Below are 20071 nucleotides of genomic sequence, written 5' to 3' on the forward strand. Positions count from 1 at the left end.
ATTTTTAGCCAACGGTGTAGCATCAATCGCCCTTAAAGGAATAGGGTTCTGCAAAGGCTGCAAGGGGAAACCACAACGTCTGGCAAATTCTAAGTCCATTAAATTCAGAGCGGCGCCTGAATCCACAAATGCCATGACAGAAAATGACGATAATGAGCAGATCAAGGTCACAGATAACAGAAATTTTGGTTGTACAGTACTGATGGTAACAGAACTAGCGATTCTCTTGGTACGCTTAGGGCAATCAGAAATAACATGAGCAGAATCGCCGTAGTAAAAATACAACCTATTCTGACGCCTAAATCCTTGTCGTTCAGCTCTAGACAAAATCCTATCACACTGCATAGACTCAGGGCTCCTCTCGGAGGACAACGCCACAGTGTGCACAACTCTGCGCTCGCGCAAGCGCCGATCAATCTGAATGGCCAGAGGCATAGAATCACTCAGACCAGCAGGCGTGGGGAACCCCACCATAACATCTTTAACGGATTCAGAAAGACCCTTTCTGAAAATTGCCGCCAAGGCATCCTCATTCCATTTAGTCAGTACAGACCATTTTCTAAATTTCTGGCAATACGATTCTGCCGCTTCTTGACCCTGACACAGGGTGAACAAGATCTTCTCAGCTTGATCCACAGAATTAGGCTCATCATACAATAACCCCAATGCTTGAAAGAAAGAATCAACATTAAGCAAAGCAGGATTGCCAGATTCCAGGAAAAATGCCCAATCCTGTGGGTCACCACGCAGCAAGGATATGATGATTTTAACCTGCTGAATGGGATCACCAGAAGAACGGGGTCTCAATGCAAAAAACAGTTTACAATTATTTTTGAAACTCAAAAATTTGGATCTGTCACCAAAAAACAAATCAGGAGTGGGAATCTTAGGTTCTAAGGCAGGAGTCTGAATAATAAAATCTGAAATACCCTGTACCCTAGCAGCAAGCTGATCCACCCGAGAAACTAACTCCTGAACATTCATGTTATTACTAGGTTCCGTAGCCACCTAGAGATTAAGAGGGAAGAGGACACAAAATAGACTGGAGAAAAAAAAATGGCTCAAGAGCTTCCTTCCCTTCTTCTTAGATGCATTTAACTCATTGTTGGCCAGTTGTACTGTTATGATCTGGTGGCCTAGGAGCAGCATGAGACGGACTCTGGAGAAGGTGGTCCCTGTACTGACCGCAAACCCTGAACCTAGCAGCGCAACTTGAAGTAGCCGTGGGGGGTACCTAACACTCCCTAGGCCCCTCGACACAGCCTCAGAACTAACTTCCCCTAAAGACAGAAACAGGAAACCTATCTTGCCTCAGAGAAAATCTCCAAAGGATAGATAGCCCCCCACAAATATTGACTATGCGGTCAGTATAAAAACGCTAGAAAATAGCCACCACAGAAAATACAAATCACCACATCTGACTAAAGACATGGAGGGTATATCTGCATCTCCAGAGACACAGCTTGGCTGCAAAAAATCCTTCAGAGACAAAGCTGGACAAAACAAAACATGAAAATGCACAGAACTATATGGTCCACAGCAGGTGGACAGCAAAAACAAGGCCAGAACTTATCTTTGAAGAAATGAACAGCAGACCAGGAGAGACCAGGTATGGATGAGAATCCTCCAAAAACAATGGACAACTGGCACTGACTAAAGAATAAAGCAGGACTTAAATAGCCCAGCCCAGATTGCAAAGGGTGAAGCTATATATAGGATGTAGCTGTATAGGGTGTAGCTGTATGTAGGGTGTAGCTATATATAGGGTGTAGCTATATATAGGGTGTAGCTGTATATAGGGTGTAGCTATATATAGGGTGTAGCTATATATAGGGTGTAGCTATATATAGGGTGTAGCTATATATAGGGTGTAGTTGTATATAGGGTGTAGAAATATAGGGTGTAGCTATATATAGGGTATAGCTGTATATAGGGTGTAGCTGTATATAGGGCATATCTGTATAAAGGATATAGCTATATATAGGGTGTAGCTATATATAGGGTCTAGTTATATATAGGGTGTAGCTGTATATAGGGTGTAGCTATATATAGGGTGTAGCTGTATATAGGTTATATAGGGTGTAGCTGTATATAGGGTGTATCTATATATAGGGTGTAGCTGTATATAGGGTATAGCTATATATAGGGTATAGTTGTATATAGGGTGTAGCTGTATATAGGGTGTAAATATATGTAGGATGTAGCTATATAGAGAGTGTAGTTGTATATAGGGTGTATCTATATATAGGGTGTAGCTGTATATAGGGTGCAGATATATAGGGTGTAGCTATATATAGGGTGTAGTTGTATATAGGGTGTAGCTGTATATAGGGTGTAAATATATATAGGATGTAGCTATATATAGAGTGTAGCTGTATATAGGGTGTATCTATATATAAGGTGTAGCTGTATATAGGGGGTAGATATATATAGGGTCTAGCTATATATAGGGTGTAACTGTATATAGGGTGTAGTTGTATGTAGGATGCAGCTGTATATAGGGTGTAGATATATATAGGGTGTAGTTTTATATAGGGTGTAGCTATATATAGGGTGTAGCTGTATATAGGGCATAGCTGTTTAAAGAGTGTAGTTGTGTATAGGCTGTAGCTGTATATAGGCTCTAGCTGTGTAAATAGTGTAGCTATAAGCAGGGTGTAGCTGTGTATAGGTTGCAGTTGTATAAAGGGTGCAGCTGTATATTATAGGGTGTACCTGTATCAAGGATGTCACTGTATACTGCATGTAGCTGTATACAGGATGTAGCCATATATAGGGTGCAGCTGTATATAGGGTGTAGCCGCATATGTAATGTGGCTGTATGTAGGGTGTAGCTGTGTATAGGTTGTAGCTGTATATAGGTTGTAGATGTATAAAGTGTGTAGCTGTATATAGGGGGAAGCTGTATATAGGGGGAAGCTGTATATAGGCTGTAGCTGTATATAGGGGGAAGCTGCATATAAGCTGTAGCGGTATGTAGGGTATAGCTGTACAAAAGATGTAGCTGTATATAGATTGTAGCTGTATATAGGCTGTAGCTGTATAAATGATCTCACTGTGTATAGGGTGTAGCTGTATATAGATTGTGGATGTATATTGGTAGTAGCTGTATATAGGGGGTAGCTTCATAAAGGCTGTAGCTGTGCATAGATTGTGGCTGTATATAGGGTGTAGCTGTATATCAAGTGTAGCTGTTTGAAGGCTGGAGCTGTATATAGGGTGTAGCTGTATATAGGCTGTACCAGGTACAGACTGGGGTTGAAATTCAGCCCTGGCACTTGAAATCCCACAGGCCCATGTTGTCCCCGTCCCCAAGAACCAGTTTGGAATATATTACTAATATTACCCTGGATGGAGGAAAACAAGATTTACTACAAGACCAATATTTCTAATGATACCCGTGCTCTGCTGGGGTAAGTGACGGAATCAGCAACTTTGTGCTCATCACTAGTCTTAACACTATGGATGTTTTGAGAACATTGATTCTGCCAACAACGTAGCAGACAAGGCGGCCCATGACCAGACAGGCTGTTCTGGCGTTTGCCACAATTGCCAGATGGCCAGTCCGGCCCTCGCTGTAACTGTATATAGGCTGTAGCTGTATATAATCTGTGGCTGAATATAGGATGCAGATATATATAGGGTGTAGCTGTATATAGGCTGTAACTCTATATAGGGTGTAACTAGATATAGGCTCTAGCTGTATATAGCATGTAGCTCTATATGGGGTGTAGCTGTATATAGGCTGTAGCTGTATATAAATTGTGGCTGTATATAGGATGCAGATATATAGAGGGTGTAGCTGTATATAGACTGTAACTGTATATAGCCTGTAGCCGTATACAGCTGATAGCTGTATATAGTCTGTAACTATATATAGGGTGTAGATTTATATAGGTTGTAACTGTATATAGGGTGTAGCTATATATAGGGTGTAGCTATATATAGGGTGTAGCTGTATATAGGGTGTAGATATATATAGGGTCTAGCTATATATAGGGTGTAGCTGTATATAGGGTATAGCTGTATGTAAATTGTGGCTGTATATAGGGTGTAGCTGTATATAGGGTGTGGCTGTATATAGGATGTAGCTGTATATGGATTGTCGCTGTATATAGGTTGTAGCTGTTTGCAGGCTGTAGATATGTATAGGCTGTAGCGGTATATAGGATGTAGCTGTATATAGGGTGTAGCTGTAAAGAGTGTATAGCTGTATGTAAGATATAACTGTATACAGGATGCAGCTGTATATGGGGCGTAGCTATGCATAAATTGTGGCTTTTTATAGGGTGTAGCTGTATAGAGGGTGTAGCTGTATATAGGATGCAGCTGTATATGGGGTGTAGCTGTATATATGATATAACTGTATAAGGATTATCGCTGTATATAGGCTGTAACTGTATATAGGGTGTAGCTGTTTGCAGGCTGTAGATATATATAGGCTGTAGCGGTATATAGGGTGTAGCTGTATAGAGGGTGTAGCTATACATAGATTGTGGCTTTATATAGGGTGTAGCTGTATAGACGGTGAAGCTGTATATAAGATACTAGATTGTGGCCCGATTCTAACGCATCGGGTATTCTAGAAAAATGCATGTCCCTGTAGTATATGGACACTGATGATTCCAGAATTCGCGGCAGACTGTGCCCGTTGCTGATTGGTCGAGGCAACCTTTATGACATCATCGTCGCCATGGCAACCATTATGACATCTACATCGATACTGTGCCGCCAGGCCGCCAGGCCTCGACCAATCAGACGCGGGATGTCTACGTCCTTTATGACATCATCGTCGCTGTGCCCGTCGCTGATTGGTCGAGGCCTGGCGGCCTCGACCAATCAGAGACGTGGGATTTCTACGTCGATACTGTGCCCGTCGCTGATTGGTCGAGGCCTGGCGGCATCGGGTATTCTAGGATATGCATGTCCCCGTAGTATATGGACAATGATGATTCCAGAATTCGGCATCGGGTATTCTAGGATATGCATGTCCCCGTAGTATATGGACAATGATGATTCCAGAATTCGCGGCAGACTGTGCCCGTCGCCGATTGGTCGAGGCAACCTTTATTACATCATCGTCGCCATGGCAGCCATTATGACATCTACGTCGATACTGTGCCCGTTGCTGATTGGTCGAGGCCTGACGGCCTCGACCAATCAGACACGGGATGTCTACGTCCTTTATGACATCATCGTCGCTGTGCCCGTTGCTGATTGGTCGAGGCCTAGCGGCCTCGACCAATCAGAGACGCAGGATTTCTACGTAGTCCATATAGTAACGCATCGGGTATTCTAGAATATGCATGTCCCCGTAGTATATGAACAATGATGATTCCAGAATTCGTGGCAGACTGTGCCCGTCGCTGATTGGTCGAGGCAACCTTTATGACATCATTGTCGCCATGGCAACCATTATGACATCATCGTCGCTGTGCCCGTCGCTGATTGGTCGAAGCAACCTTTATGACATCATTGTCGCCATGGCAACCATTATGACATCATCGTCGCTGTGCCCGTTGCTGATTGGTCGAGGCCTGGCGGCCTCGACCAATCAGAGACGCAGGATTTCTACGTCGATGCTGTGCCCGTCTCTGATTGGTCGAGGCCTGGCAGCCTCGACCAATCAGAGAGCCGGAATTTCCAGGACAGACAGACAGACAGACAGACAGAAAGACAGACAGACAGACGGAAAAACCCTTAGACAATTATATATATAGATAGCTGTATATAGGATGCAGCTGTATATGGAGTGTAGCTGTAGATAAGGTACAGCTGTATATAGGATGCAGCTGTATATGGAGTATAGCTGTATATAGGGTGTAGCTGTAGATAAGGTACAGCTGTATATAGGAAGCAGCTGTATATGGGGTGTAGCTGTATATAGGGTGTAGCTGTATATAAGATACTAGATTGTGGCCCGATTCTAACGCATCGGGTATTCTAGAATATGCATGTCCCCGTAGTATATGGACAATGATGATTCCAGAATTTGCGGCAGACTGTGCCCGTCGCTGATTGGTTGAGGCAACCTTTATGACATCGTCACCATGGCAACCATTATGACATTATCGTCGCTGTGCCCGTTGCTGATTGGTTGAGGCCAATCCTGGCCTCGACCAATCAGAGACGCGGGATATCTACGTCCTTTATGACATCATCGTCGCTGTGCTCATCGCTGATTGGTCGAGGCCGCCAGAATTCGTGGCAGACTGTGCCCGTCGCTGATTGGTCGAGGCAACCTTTATGACATCATTGTCGCCATGGCAACCATTATGACATCATCGTCGCTGTGCCCGTCGCTGATTGGTCGAAGCAACCTTTATGACATCATTGTCGCCATGGCAACCATTATGACATCATCGTCGCTGTGCCCGTTGCTGATTGGTCGAGGCCAATCCTGGCCTCGACCAATCAGAGACGCGGGATATCTACGTCCTTTATGACATCATCGTCGCTGTGCTCGTCGCTGATTGGTCGAGGCCTGGCGGCCTCGACCAATCAGAGACGCGGGATTTCTACGTCGATGCTGTGCCGGTCTCTGATTGGTCGAGGCCTGGCGGACTCGACCAATCAGAGAGCCGGGATTTCCAGGACAGACAGACAGACAGACAGAAAAACCCTTAGACAATTATATATATAGATAGCTGTATATAGGATGCAGCTGTATATGGGGTGTAGCTGTATATAGGGTGTAGCTGTAGATAAGGTCTAGCTGTATATAGGGTGTAGTTGTATATGGGGTGTAGCTGTATATAGGGTGTAGCTGTATATAGGATGCAGCTGTATATGGGGTGTAGCTGTATATAGGGTGTAGCTGTATATAAGGTATAGCTGTATATAGGATGCAGCTGTATATGGGGTGTAGCTGTATAGAGGGTGTAGCTGTAGATAAGGTATAGCTGTATATAGGATGCAGCTGTATATGGGGTGTAGCTACACATAGACTGTGGCTTTATATAGGGTGTAGGTATATAGAGGATGTAGTGTGTTGTGCACTAATCTATCGATATGGCGTCCCCTCCTCTCACACATCCATGCAGTTCCCAGTTTACGGTAACTCTGCCCTGACTACTATGTTGTCTTGGAAGTGATGCCCTCTTGGTTCGTCCTTGTCCTTACAGCTGCATGCCTGTCACAAAACGTCTGGGAAATATAATTTCAGTTTGGCTTTTTCCGCTGACACTCTCTAGAATCCATTCTATCCATGACGTGTCTGGCTGTGACTCACCCCCGCTTTGGTGACAGCTTGTCCCATTGTTATCGATGCTCTCAAACACTGAAACCCTTTTCATCTTTGGAAATGAAATCATGGAATAAAAGGAGAGTCTGGCAAGAAAGCCGCTGATAGTTATTAATTAATTTTATATCTTCTTATACGCCCCCTACTGGTGAGAGGTTACCTCGCAAGCAGTAGTGGTTGTTTACATGGGGTTCAGCGAGATGCTCAATGACTGATTTGGGGTTGTAAAGTGTCATTTGCAACATTTTCAGGACTTTTTCACTCAAAAAAATGGACATGATTCTGATGTAGAGGACGTGTGTGTGTTCACTTCTAAGCCTCTGTATACACAGGACATTACCAATAAGGCCTACAAGGTTATTTGTCACTAGGCCATGGTGACAAGAGACTAGTGCCAAAGTTAATTACAAATAGGGATAAGTGTCCATTATTATCCCATGCCAACCTAGTGCTATGGTAGGCAGGTACAACCCTGGTTGAACTATGGAGCTGGCCATAGACTGTCCGCTTAACATTTATAAACATAAAAAGCTGAATATTAAAAAAAACAACAACAAACATCTGATCAGATTATTGCACCATAAACTACTGATTATGGTCTAACTTTCAAGAATTTATGAAACTTTTAAGAATTTATGAAATAGTACAAACATTAAAGAAATTAATTACCGGGTTGTTTTAGTATACCTTAGCATGGCACAAACATTAGGCCCATTGTGGTCCCCTTACATCTAAAATGAGATATTTTAATTATCCACAATATTGGATAAAAATCAATATACAAAGAGTTTCTAATTGCAAATGTAGCATTTCTGCATTTTATAGCAACTTCAGGCAATAGATATGCCACATATACCATAGTAGCAAGCAGGCTACACCCTCGGCTTCCCTGCCTCGGTGCAGATCTGATGGTATCACTCACTACAACGCTTTGTACAATGTATCCATATATGTGCCCACACCTCTACATCCCCAGTGCTTTGTGCAAGCTGAAAATGTCCAATAAAACTGCAAAGCGCTTGTGCATTACTTCTGATATAAATATATTTATTTTATTTTATTTTATAGAGGTAAAATTGGATAGAGAAAAGAACTGGGAACCAGCTGGAGGATTTCTGTACCAGGTGTCTTGTAACGGCGGCGTGCCATAGTTATCAGTCATTTCGGGCTGGGGAGAGGCTGGCTGCAGTGAGACTACTTTGTATACTTCAACCTCCTCTACAGAAAGATCGGGATCTCAAATAACATTATCATATTATTATATGTAAATCTTATTACTATGATTTTGAAAATGGGTCAGAATGGATTTTGGGATTAATTGCCCTTTATATCATGGACATAAAAGGGTGTAATATTGTCTAGTGGGATACAGTTCTGGATTGTAGGTACAGTATATTTGTAAATATGATAAGGTTCACATAACTATCTAGAGGATACGGATACATTGTATCACATATGGTATAGGTGTAAAGACATTCCGAGACCATAAGGTGAGTAACAAATGGCCATTTCTAATCCATCCACATAAAACCAACCTTATATGAGACCTTGTGTTATGCTAAGGGATGCTGACAGGAACCGCTCTATAATTAATGACCATTTCGAAGGAAGTGACCGCTTCTGATGAGTCAGGTGAATTCAGTAATGTAGACGACTGCAGCGAAAAGGGGGGTAAATAAAAAAAAAAAATGGAGATTCTCCGAGGAAGCACAGTTTCTTCCTCAGAGACGTAACAAATCTGATGTTCTTTTTCCCCCATCTGATAAATGATCTTTTTGTTGTGCGCGCCAATGATCAGGTCCCGCACGGCTGCACATTTATATCATGGTGCTCTTTTCATGTTTTGAAAACAAAGGGGCCCCTCTGGGAGATGATCCTGCACCAGGCCCCCGCCCGGGACGCAAATCAATGAGAAAGGGATGTGCAAGGTGATGAGAACTTGAAATTTTAGGGGACGATCCCAAGGCCGAGGACGTGATCAGACCCAACGTATGACCCTTCTCAATGCATTTATACACTGCTACATTAGAGCCATCGGTGCAGATTTTTTTAACGCCCAGGTTTAGGGTTCATCTCATCGCATCTACCCGTCAAAAGCAAATTCCACCAGGTAATCACTACGTAGTGATCTGACGTCCATTAAAAAAAAAAATGCAGATATAAATCAGTCCTGTACATTTTGGGGAAATGCGCAAAAGAAATCAATGGTGTCACATTAGTTACAATATGCAGCATAGCCGGAGCTTCCGAGACCAAAGAGTGCCATCTAATGGAGCAAAACCATGATGACACCGGAGGCATCGGCAGGCATGGTGATGGTGGTCTGCATCCTGATGTGCCTCAATCTGTATTATAGAAAGTGAGAAAATCCTCCTTATCCCTTCTCATCCCTAAAACTGGAAAGGATCAGGAAATCGCCTATATGCCACCGGCCCCGAATAGACACATCCACCATTTGTTTCACTGCATTATCCTTCCAGGGCAAATCAGCACGTCCTAAGAGGTCATTAAAAAAAATAATATTCTATTTATTGATTTATTTATTTTCGGTCTTCTGTTATTTCCATCCGACGTTCAAGTCTAAATCCCTAATTGGCTGTCACAAATTAGGGCCTTGCAAAAAAATGGAAAAGCCGGACCAAGTAAGTCCCATGGACAGGGTAAAAAAAAAACCAAAGGGATGGTTGGGATCTAGCCATGTTCTCCTGCAGACGGTGCCCAAATTCTAGCAACAGCCTGAGTCACGTAAGGAGGAGACCATTGGATAACGCCAGCTCTGCATTGTGTCTACACCAATGTCCCGGGGTACCGGGAACCACCACCCTGCCGTATGACCTTTATTGGAGACACTAACTTCAGATAAAGGGAAGATGTGATTTTATTTATTTTTTTTTTTTTTACAACCTCCATTTTTCCCTCCCATTTTACCTAGTCTGCATCATTTATTCACCAAGCGTCTTCACGGCGGCATCAGGACCAGCACAGGCCACTAAATCAAGGTGGCACCAAATGCAGCAGTGCCAGCACACAGCATCACAACTGTCCTCATACATTGTAGCAAAACACAGAGGTGTTACAGTAACCCCTCCAATCTCATGCACTGCAGCAAGCATTATTACTAGTAAACCAGGCAAGGGACCTGCCATAACAGCAATGCTCAAAAAAAAAAAAAAGCTGCAGGCTTACCTGATGTGGGAGAAACTCTGCAAATCATATCAGAAGAGGGACCTGCACCAATAAAATGATCAAGATGGAATGCTGCTCCTGCTCAAGAGGCTGAAATCCCTAGCCACAAAAGCTGACAAAGCTTGTACCCTTAATCCATTATGCCTGAAAAAGACCGTGAAGCTCCTCCACAAGCTTCTTCATTTCTCTCTCTGCTTCCTGCTCTGAGCATCACCCTACAGTGGCTAATATATACCAAGAAAAGGCTTACAGAAGCAGAGAAGGCTGCGAGCAGCAGTGGACACCAGCGCCATCTGCTGCACCGACCACTAACTGCAGCATGCAGCTGGCACACGCTTACAACGAATATTCTGCCAAGGCTTTGCCGCATGGCTGACAGTACAAGGGGGGAATAAATATTTTAGAAAAAGGGGCAGTGCATACACTAAAGTGACCAATGCATGAAATGGGTAATGGTGATGCATGAATATTCTCCTGGCTTCTACTGTTGGAGTCATTTTTTATTTTTATTTTTTTAACCAGGTGCCTTTGATGTCTGGCACAGAAACTTGGATTTGCATTCAGAGTGATATATGGTGACGCGGAACGCGTGGCGGAGCCGTGACGCCGTGCTGTATGGATCCATGCACAGCGCTGCGGTGCTGGGCTGCAGGAGGCAGCGTCTGTGTAGGATGATGTCACGTAAGGAGTGGGCTCCGGGGGAGACGAGAAGGATCAGGTAGATTCTAGAGGGTCAATGATACGTGTCACAGTAGAAGCGGCGTTACGGGTTTTTTTAACGCTAAAGACATTTTTTTTTAAAGGGTTACAGACAGTGGCGTAAATATGGGAGGAGGGGGGCCCAGACACATTTCTTACACCGGGGCCCAAAGCTGGCAGCGTCCGCCCCTGGGGACAGGGATGGTCATTCTTCAGGGGGCAACATTTAAAAAAAAGACTTTTCAGCTGTGTTGGCATCTACATGACACCTTTCCATGTAGATCCTGCGGTACCGCCATCGCCTCTGCGTCTCACCACTCCCCATCCCGCAGGCCACCGTTTTGGCCGAGGCGGCGGATTGGCATCGCTTGTGCCTGTTTGACTCGGTCACTCGGATTATTTATTTGTTTTTTTTGCAGTGGTTGGTACTTTATTACTTTTTAAATGGACTTTTTAAATATACCACTTAGGGCACATTGTTTTAAGGGGGCACCCAGTAGGCATTATTACTGGTTTAAGGGGGACAGTACCTGTCTTTCCCTGAGCAATGGTGACCCACATTACACCACTATATATAGGACTCACTTAGCGGTCTGAGCATACCACATGATATTGGGCATAAGCTATGGATATTTTCAGTGTAAACTTAAAGAGTTTTTTTTGCATACTCACCCTCCCCAGGTCCGGCGCTGGGTCCCAGTGTCTATTATTGGCTGCGGCGTTCATGTCGTGTCCACAGCACTGCAGCCAATCTGTGACATCATAGGCTTTGAGTGGCTCATGCTGTCAACGTTGGCAGAGCCATTGAGCTGACTGATTTGCTGCAGCGCTGGTAATATGATGTCAGCAGAAGAGGTGGAGACTCAGTGATGGACCCGGGAAGGGTGGGTAAAGGACATTTGGTTTTTCTAATACAAACTGTAGCCTGGGGAGAGGGTTTTTTTCCAAAATGCTTATAAATAGGATCGGCAGCCAGATTTCACATTGAGGCCATGTTCACACCTTCAGTATTTGGTCAGTATTTTACATCAGTATTTGTAACAAAAAACCAGGAGTGGAACAATTAGAGGAAAAGTATAATAGAAACATATGCTCCACTTCTGTATTTATCACCCACTCCTGGTATTGGCTACAAATACTGAGGTAAAATTCTGAACAAATACTGAAGGTGTGAACATGGACTAAAAACTGCATACACTGGTAAGAAGATCTCCTAGACCTGATGATATCCTGGCTTTGAAAATGCAAATCATAGTCTGAATCTTTGTATGTTTTCCCATCCAATGTTAAAATGAATTGGTCATCAAATGGTTGGTTTAAAAGAAGACGGGAATACTTTCAAATTGGATGGTGCAGCCATTCTGTCATGGATTTTAATAGTAAGTACAATGGCCTCACCAGGTCTAAGACATCTATTTAGCAATCTATGCAGTTTGTAGTCTGAAATCTTGTAACAGATCATTTTTAATTAAGCCTATCAGGCAAGTATGCTTTACACGCATTGTCGTCATCCAACATGCTGGTGATCTTCTCCTTGGGGGGAGACTTCTGGATCTGGTTCTTTTAGAAGGTGCCAGTTACATTTGATGTGTGTCCACGCTGAGGTCCTGCAATGTCTACTCTTCCATAATATCAAACTCCTGAGAATTTCTTTACTTGTATACGTAGAAATATTGGTGACATTTCAGTCCTGATGACACAGTCGCTAGATGCTAGAGATACATAAAGACTGACATTTGATAAAGTCGGACTTTTTTAATGTATTGATGACTGGTTCTGTTTTATCAGCAAATTGCATTTTTTCAAATTATAAAAATTGTATGGAACGGTCTTGAATTTCAACATCTTGATATCAGCCCCTGTCAAGCCCTCCGACATTTTCTTTGCCAACAGGTAAGTGGTAATTCCAAAAATGGCTGATGGGATTGTGGAGTCTGACCAGAGCATAACTTGTCCTATTTGTAACACTGGTGGCTTCTTATGTGGAAGAGAGGTCTTTTTACACCAACCGATGTCGGAGTCTGGGGGCTGCTGCAGCTTTCCGTTCCCCATAGCTACAACCCTCTGTCTGACAACCCCTGAGATGAGTGTAGGTGGGATTCTTGGCAGCCAATCTGTCATGAAATGGATTGGCTAACAGCAAAGAACCATATCTTAAACTGGAACATTAAAGGAGTTGTCTTCTTTTAGAATCAAATTGGTAGAGTTGGAAGGGACCTCCTGGGTCATCGTGTCCAACCCTCTGCTCAATGCAGGATTCACTAAACCATCTCAGACAGATGTCTGTCCAGTTTGAAGACTTCCATTGAAGGAGAATTCCCCACCTCTCGTGGCAGCCTGTAACACTCATTGGTCACCCTCACTGCCAAAAAGATTTTTTAAATATCTAATCCAAGGAACAGATCATCAATATCAGATCGGTGGGAGTCCAACCATTCAGCTATTATAAGTTCTGGTGGCAGCCAGGTGTAAGTATGGCGCCCCGGGGTCCTGGTGGTCAGAGTAGCCTTGCTTTCCTCATGGGGAGAGTGATGTTACGTTTGGAGGCAGCGTCGGTCTCCACTGACCGAATACCACAGGTGGCGTCACGAACATAAACTTCATTTCCTTTAAAGACCTTCCCCTTTTACATGGGCACCCAGGGCCACGGACCGGGTCGCCACCATGACTTACCCCTGTGAAACACTGGACCTGGTACCGAGTACCCCACGGCCCAGGCGGGGCGACTCATAAGCACATTAAACAAAGCTGCACTGCGCAGCTCCATTCAATGAGTAGAAGCCACTGCAGAGTACTGCGGAACAGCTCCGGTCATAATATATTGATGGCCTATGGATAGATCATCAATATAATATGATATGACTACTAGTGATGAGTGAATGTGCTGGGATAAGGCATAATCTGAGCATGCTCGGGTGCTAACCGAGTGTCTTTGGCGTGCTCGAATAATATGTTCTAGTCCCCGCGGCTGCATGTCTCACAGTTGATAGACAGCAACCAACAATACAGGGATTGGCTGTTTGTTACATAATCCCTACACGTGTTGCTGCTGTTGAACAGCCGAGAGACAAGGAGCCGCGTGGAATCGAACATATTAATCGAGCACGCCGAAGACACTCAGTTAGAACCTGAGCATGCTCAGATAACACCTTATCAAAGCACGTTCACTACTAGTGACAACCCCTTTAATTAGGCTTTTCTAAAATAAAAAAATACATTAAAGCATACCTGCAATTTAACCCCTTAAGCCCCAAGGGTGGTTTGCACGTTAATGACCGGGCTAATTTTTACAATTCTGACCACTGTCCCTTTATGAGGTTATAACTCTGGAACGCTTCAACGGATCCTCATGATTCTGACAGGTTTTTCTCGTGACATATTAAACTTCATGATAGTGGTAAAATTTCTTCGATAAAATTGGCGTTTATTTGTGAAAAAATGGAAACTTTCACAAAAGTTTATTAACCCTTCAGGTGTTTCACTGGAATTTTTGGAATGTTTAAATAAAAATGAACATTTAACTTTTTTTCACACAAAATTTAATTCAGCTCCAATTTGTTTTATTTTACCAAGGGTAACAGGAGAAAATGGACCCCAAAAGTTATTCTACAATTTGTCCTGAGTATGCCGATACCCTATATGTGGGGGTAACCCACTGTTTGGGCGCATGGCAGAGCTCGGAAGGGAAGGAGCGCTATTTGACTTTTCAATGCAAAATTGACTGGAATTGAGATGGGACGCCATGTTGCGTTTGGAGAGCCCCTAATGTGCCCAAACATTGAAACCCCCCACAAATGACTCCATTTTGGAAAGTAGACCCCCTAAGGAACTTATCTAGATGTGTGGTGAGCACTTTGACCTACCAAGTGCTTCGCAGAAATTTATAATGCAGAGCCGTAAAAATAAAAAATCATATTTTTTCACAAAAATGATCTTTTCGCCCCCAATTTTTAATTTTCCCAAGGGTAAGAGAAGAAATTGGACCCCAAAAGTTGTTGTGCAATTTGTCCTGAGTACGATGATACCCCATATGTGGGGGTAAACCACTGTTTGGGCGCATGGCAGAGCTCGGAAGGGAAGGAGCGCCGTTTGACTTTTCAATGCAAAATTGACTGGAATTGAGATGGGACGCCATGTTGCGTTTGGAGAGCCACTTATGTGCCTAAACATTGAAACCCCCCAAAAGTGACACAATTTTGGAAAGTAGACCCCCCTAAGGGTGTTGTGAGAGCTTTGAACCCCCAAGTGTTTCACTACAGTTTATAACGCAGAGCCCTGAAAATAAAAATTATTTTTTTCCCCACAAAAATTATATTTTAGCCCCCAGTTTTGTATTTTCCCAAGGGTAACAGGAGAAATTGGACCCCAAATGTTGTTGTCCAATTTGTTCTGAGTACGCTGATACCCCATATGTGGTGGGGAACAAACGTTTGGGCGCATGACAGAGCTCGGAAGGGAAGGAGCGCCATTTGGAATGCAGACTTAGATGGAATGGTCTGCAGGCGTCACATTGGGTTTGGAGAGCCCCTGATGTACCTAAACAGTAGAAACCCCCACAAATGACCCCATATTGGAAACTAGACCCCCCAAGGAACTTATCTAGATGTGCTGTGAGAACTTTGAACACCCAAGTGTTTCACTACAGTTTTTTAAAGCAGAGCCGTGAAAATAAAAAATCATTTTTTTTCACAAAAATAATTTTTAAGCCCCCAGTTTTTTATTTTCTCAAGGGTAACAGGAGAAATTGGACCACAAAAGTTGTTGTCCAATTTGTCCTGAGTACGCTGATACCCCATGTATGGGGGGGAACCACCGTTTGGGTGCATGGCAGAGCTTGGAAGGGAAGGAGCGCCATTTGGAATGCAGACTTGGATTGGTCTGCAGGCGTCACATTGCATTTGCAGAGCCCCTGATGTAACTAAACAGTAGAAACCCCCCACAAGTGACCCCTTATTGGAAACTAGACCCCCCAAGGAACTTATCTAGATGTGTTGTGAGAACTTTGAACCCCCAAGTGTTTCACTACAGTTTATAATGCAGAGCCGTGAAAATAAAAAATCATTTTTTCCCACAAAAATGTTTCTTAGCCCCCCCAATTTTTATTTTCTCAAGGGTAACAAGAGAAATTGAACCACAAAAGTTGTTTTCCAATTTGTCCTGAGTACGCTGATACCCCATATGTTGGGGTAAACCCCTGTTTGGGCGCACAGGAGAGCTCGGAAGGGAAGGAGCACTGTTTTACTTTTTCAACGCAGAATTGGCTGGAATTGAGATCGGATGCCATGTCACGTTTGGAGAGCCACTGATGTGCCTAAACAGTGGAAACCCCCAATTCTAACTCAAACCCTAACCCTAGCCCCAACCCTAACTCAAGCCCCAACCATAACCCTAGCCCCAACCCTAACCCAGCCCCAACCCTAGCCCTAACCCTAGCCCTAACCATAGCCTTAACCCTAGCCCTAACCCTAACCCTAGCCCTAACCCTAACCACAGCCCTAACCCTAGTCCTAACCCTAGCCTTAAACCTAGCCCTAACCCTAAAGGAAAAATGGAAATAAATACCTTTTTTTAATTTTATTATTTTTCCCTAACTAAAGGGGTGATGAAGGGGGATTGTTTTACTATTTATAGTAACATAGTAACATAGTTAGTAAGGCCGAAAAAAGACATTTGTCCATCCAGTTCAGCCTATATTCCATCATAATAAATCCCCAGATCTACGTCCTTCTACAGAACCTAATAATTGTATGATACAATATTGTTCTGCTCCAGGAAGACATCCAGGCCTCTCTTGAACCCCTCGACTGAGTTCGCCATCACCACCTCCTCAGGCAAGCAATTCCAGATTCTCACTGCCCTAACAGTAAAGAATCCTCTTCTATGTTGGTGGAAAAACCTTCTATCCTCCAGACGCAAAGAATGCCCCCTTGTGCCCGTCACCTTCCTTGGTATAAACAGATCCTCAGCTAGATATTTGTATTGTCCCCTTATATACTTATACATGGTTATTAGCTCGCCCCTCAGTCGTCTTTTTTCTAGACTAAATAATCCTAATTTCGCTAATCTATCTGGGTATTGTAGTTCTCCCATCCCCTTTATTAATTTTGCTGCCCTCCTTTGTACTCTCTCTAGTTCCATTATATTCTTCCTGAGCACCGGTGCCCAAAACTGGACACAGAACTCCATGTGCGGTCTAACTAGGGATTTGTACAGAGGCAGTATAATGCTCTCATCATGTGTATCCAGACCTCTTTTAATGCACCCCATGATCCTGTTTGCCTTGGCAGCTGCTGCCTGGCACTGGCTGCTCCAGGTAAGTTTATCATTAACTAGGATCCCCAAGTCCTTCTCCCTGTCAGATTTATATCGTTTTTTTTTTGTGGATTTTTATGATTGGCAGCGGTCACACGCTAAAAGACGCTTTTTATTGCAAAAAATAGTTTTTGCGTCTCCACATTTTGAGAGCTATAATTTTTCCATATTTTGGTCGCCTTGTACCGAGGGTCTCAGGGAAGCACACAGGGAGCCCCCTCCCTGCGCGATGCTTCCCTGTACCGCCGGAACACTGCGATCATGTTTGATCGCAGTGTTCTGGGGGTTAATGTGCCATGAGCGGTCCGTGACCTCTCCTGGCACATAGTGCCGGATGTCAGCTGCGATAGTCAGCTGACACCCGGCCGCAATCGGCCACGCTCCCCCCGTGAGCACGGCTGATCGACCTGGACGTGCTATCCCGTCACTGGGAATTAAGTCCCAGGTCACCTCGACGGGATAGTACGTCCAATGGGATTAAGGGGTTAAGGTCACTTTCCAAAGTAAGGTGTCGTTTGTACATGAGTAATAACACCATCTGTCATTACACGTGTCCAGCTTCACTCGTGTATGCAAATCATAGAGTGACCGCAGACTTGAACCCCAAGCCTAGACAACCCCTTCAATTGTCATATAATGCAAATACAGATTTTTTTCAAACATATGCTATTGAACAAATATTTAAAAACAAGTGGGGCAGTGATTGAGAACAATTTTTTTTTAATAGAGCGGCGCGGTGGATGTTTAAGTTAAATACTAGGTCTCCGTATGGCTTGAATTTACATAGAGAAGCCTTGTTACTCTACAAAATATAAAATAATATTTAATATGATATTTTCATTACATTTAGCATTTGTATCATCTTTGTGGGCTTTTTGTGCGATTCTGAATGTTTTTGTCCATATTTTTGTGTGTTGTTTGTGCATTTTTGTGGGCATTGCATATTACTGTGCATTTTTGTAGTTTTTTTGTGCATGGTTTCTTTTACGTTTTTGAACGTTTTGTGTGTTTTTAATGCATTTGTGTATTTTGTGAGTTTGTGAATGTTTTGTGAGTTTTTGTGCAGTTTTTTGTATGTGCGTTTTTGAGCTTTTGTTTTCCCCCAGATTATTTGATGCATCTTTCTCCCATCTACCTAAATATGTTATTTATATTCATATTAAAAACTGTTGTTTTCTCATGTTGATGTTAATGATTTTACCTCCTCGAGTTTCAATACCACTGGGTGTCCTCGTGATTTGATTCTATTAGTAAATATAGGTAAACTGACTGAACAGCAATCTAGTCTGAACTGGTGCATAACCAAAAATGACTTACATAGCAAATAGATGAATGGCTGCACTCAACTGTACTAAAGCAAGGAAATGTGCGATACATGAAATGTGAATAGCATAATGGCTTGTGAAATCTATGAAAAAACATGAGATGCTTAGTACAAGATTTGGCCAAAAAATGTGAGCCCATCCACCAAACGTCAAGGTAATCTCAGATCGGATGGGTTCCTGACCTGTCTACCTAGTGTGAACACTTACCTATGGCTAATAACATGATAAAGCCTGCATTTATAGGAAGGTCGGAACCAACTGTTCACACTAGGCAGTCAGGTCAGGGACCCATCCGATCTGAGATTACCTTGACGTTTGGTGGATGGGCTCACATTTTTTGGCCAAATCTTGTGCTAAGCATCTCATGTGTTTTTTCATAGATTACACAAGCCATTATGCTATTCACATTTCATGCATCGCACATTTCCTTGCTTTAGTACAGTTGAGTGCAGCCATTGATCTATTTGCTATGTAAGTCTTTTTTGGTTATGCACCAGTTCAGACTAGATTGCTGTTCAGTCAGTTTACCTATATTTACTATGTACTATTTTTCTGACTTGAACGCCCCGCCCTTCACCATGCTGTGATTTTAATTACATCCAAACACAGTTGGTTCCGACCTTTCTATAAATGCAGGCTTTACCATGTTATTAGCCAGAGGTAAGTGTTCACACTAGGCAGTCAGGTCAGGGACCCATCCGATCTGAGATTACCTTGACATTTGGTGAATGGGCTCACATTTTTTGGCCAAATCTTGTGCTAAGCATCTCATGTGTTTTGTCATAGATTTCACAAGCCATTATGCTATTCACATTTCATGTATCGCACATTCCCTTGCTTTAGTACAGTTGAGTGCAGCCATTGATCTATTTGCTTTGATTCTATTAGTGTTACACATCTGTCCCGGGTATTCTGGCCTCCGTTTCCTTCCTCTATGTCCGCTGCCCTCTCCTGTGTCCCACATCGGGTTTTGTATATTTCCCAGAGTGGATCAATGAGATACCAAGGTACAGTGGATTTATGATATGTGCTGCTGATTTAAACACAAGGGATGTTATGAAAAGGTGATTTAACATCAACGCATTTCAGAGTCCATCTGACTCCTTCCTCAGGACAACTACAAATGAAAGTTTCGCCTCATCAGTGGTTGTGTCTTACACAACGTTATCAGGTGAGTTTATACCTATTTTATTCTCACCAATTTACTTGGATAAGATCCTATTGCTCTTTGCATTTTCTTTTTTTTAGCAGAGTGTATCAATGACATCATCTCCTTATACCTATTTAAAGCGAACCAGTCAAGAGG

At 43.2% G+C, this 20071-nt stretch overlaps 1 protein-coding gene across 1 annotated transcript in view; it reads right to left on the minus strand.

Annotated features, from left to right (window-relative positions):
* Positions 1-10665, minus strand: part of LOC138644540 (sodium channel protein type 2 subunit alpha-like) — a 219239-nt gene extending 208574 nt beyond the window's left edge. Inside the window, exon 1 of the mRNA XM_069733064.1 lies at positions 10430-10665. The gene's annotated coding sequence lies outside the window, so the exon portion shown is untranslated. The remainder of the gene's footprint in view (positions 1-10429) is intronic.
* Positions 10666-20071: the final 9406 nt, after the last annotated feature.

This window comes from Ranitomeya imitator, chromosome 7 (assembly GCF_032444005.1).
Source record: "Ranitomeya imitator isolate aRanImi1 chromosome 7, aRanImi1.pri, whole genome shotgun sequence".
Classification (NCBI taxonomy): Eukaryota; Metazoa; Chordata; class Amphibia; order Anura; family Dendrobatidae; genus Ranitomeya; species Ranitomeya imitator.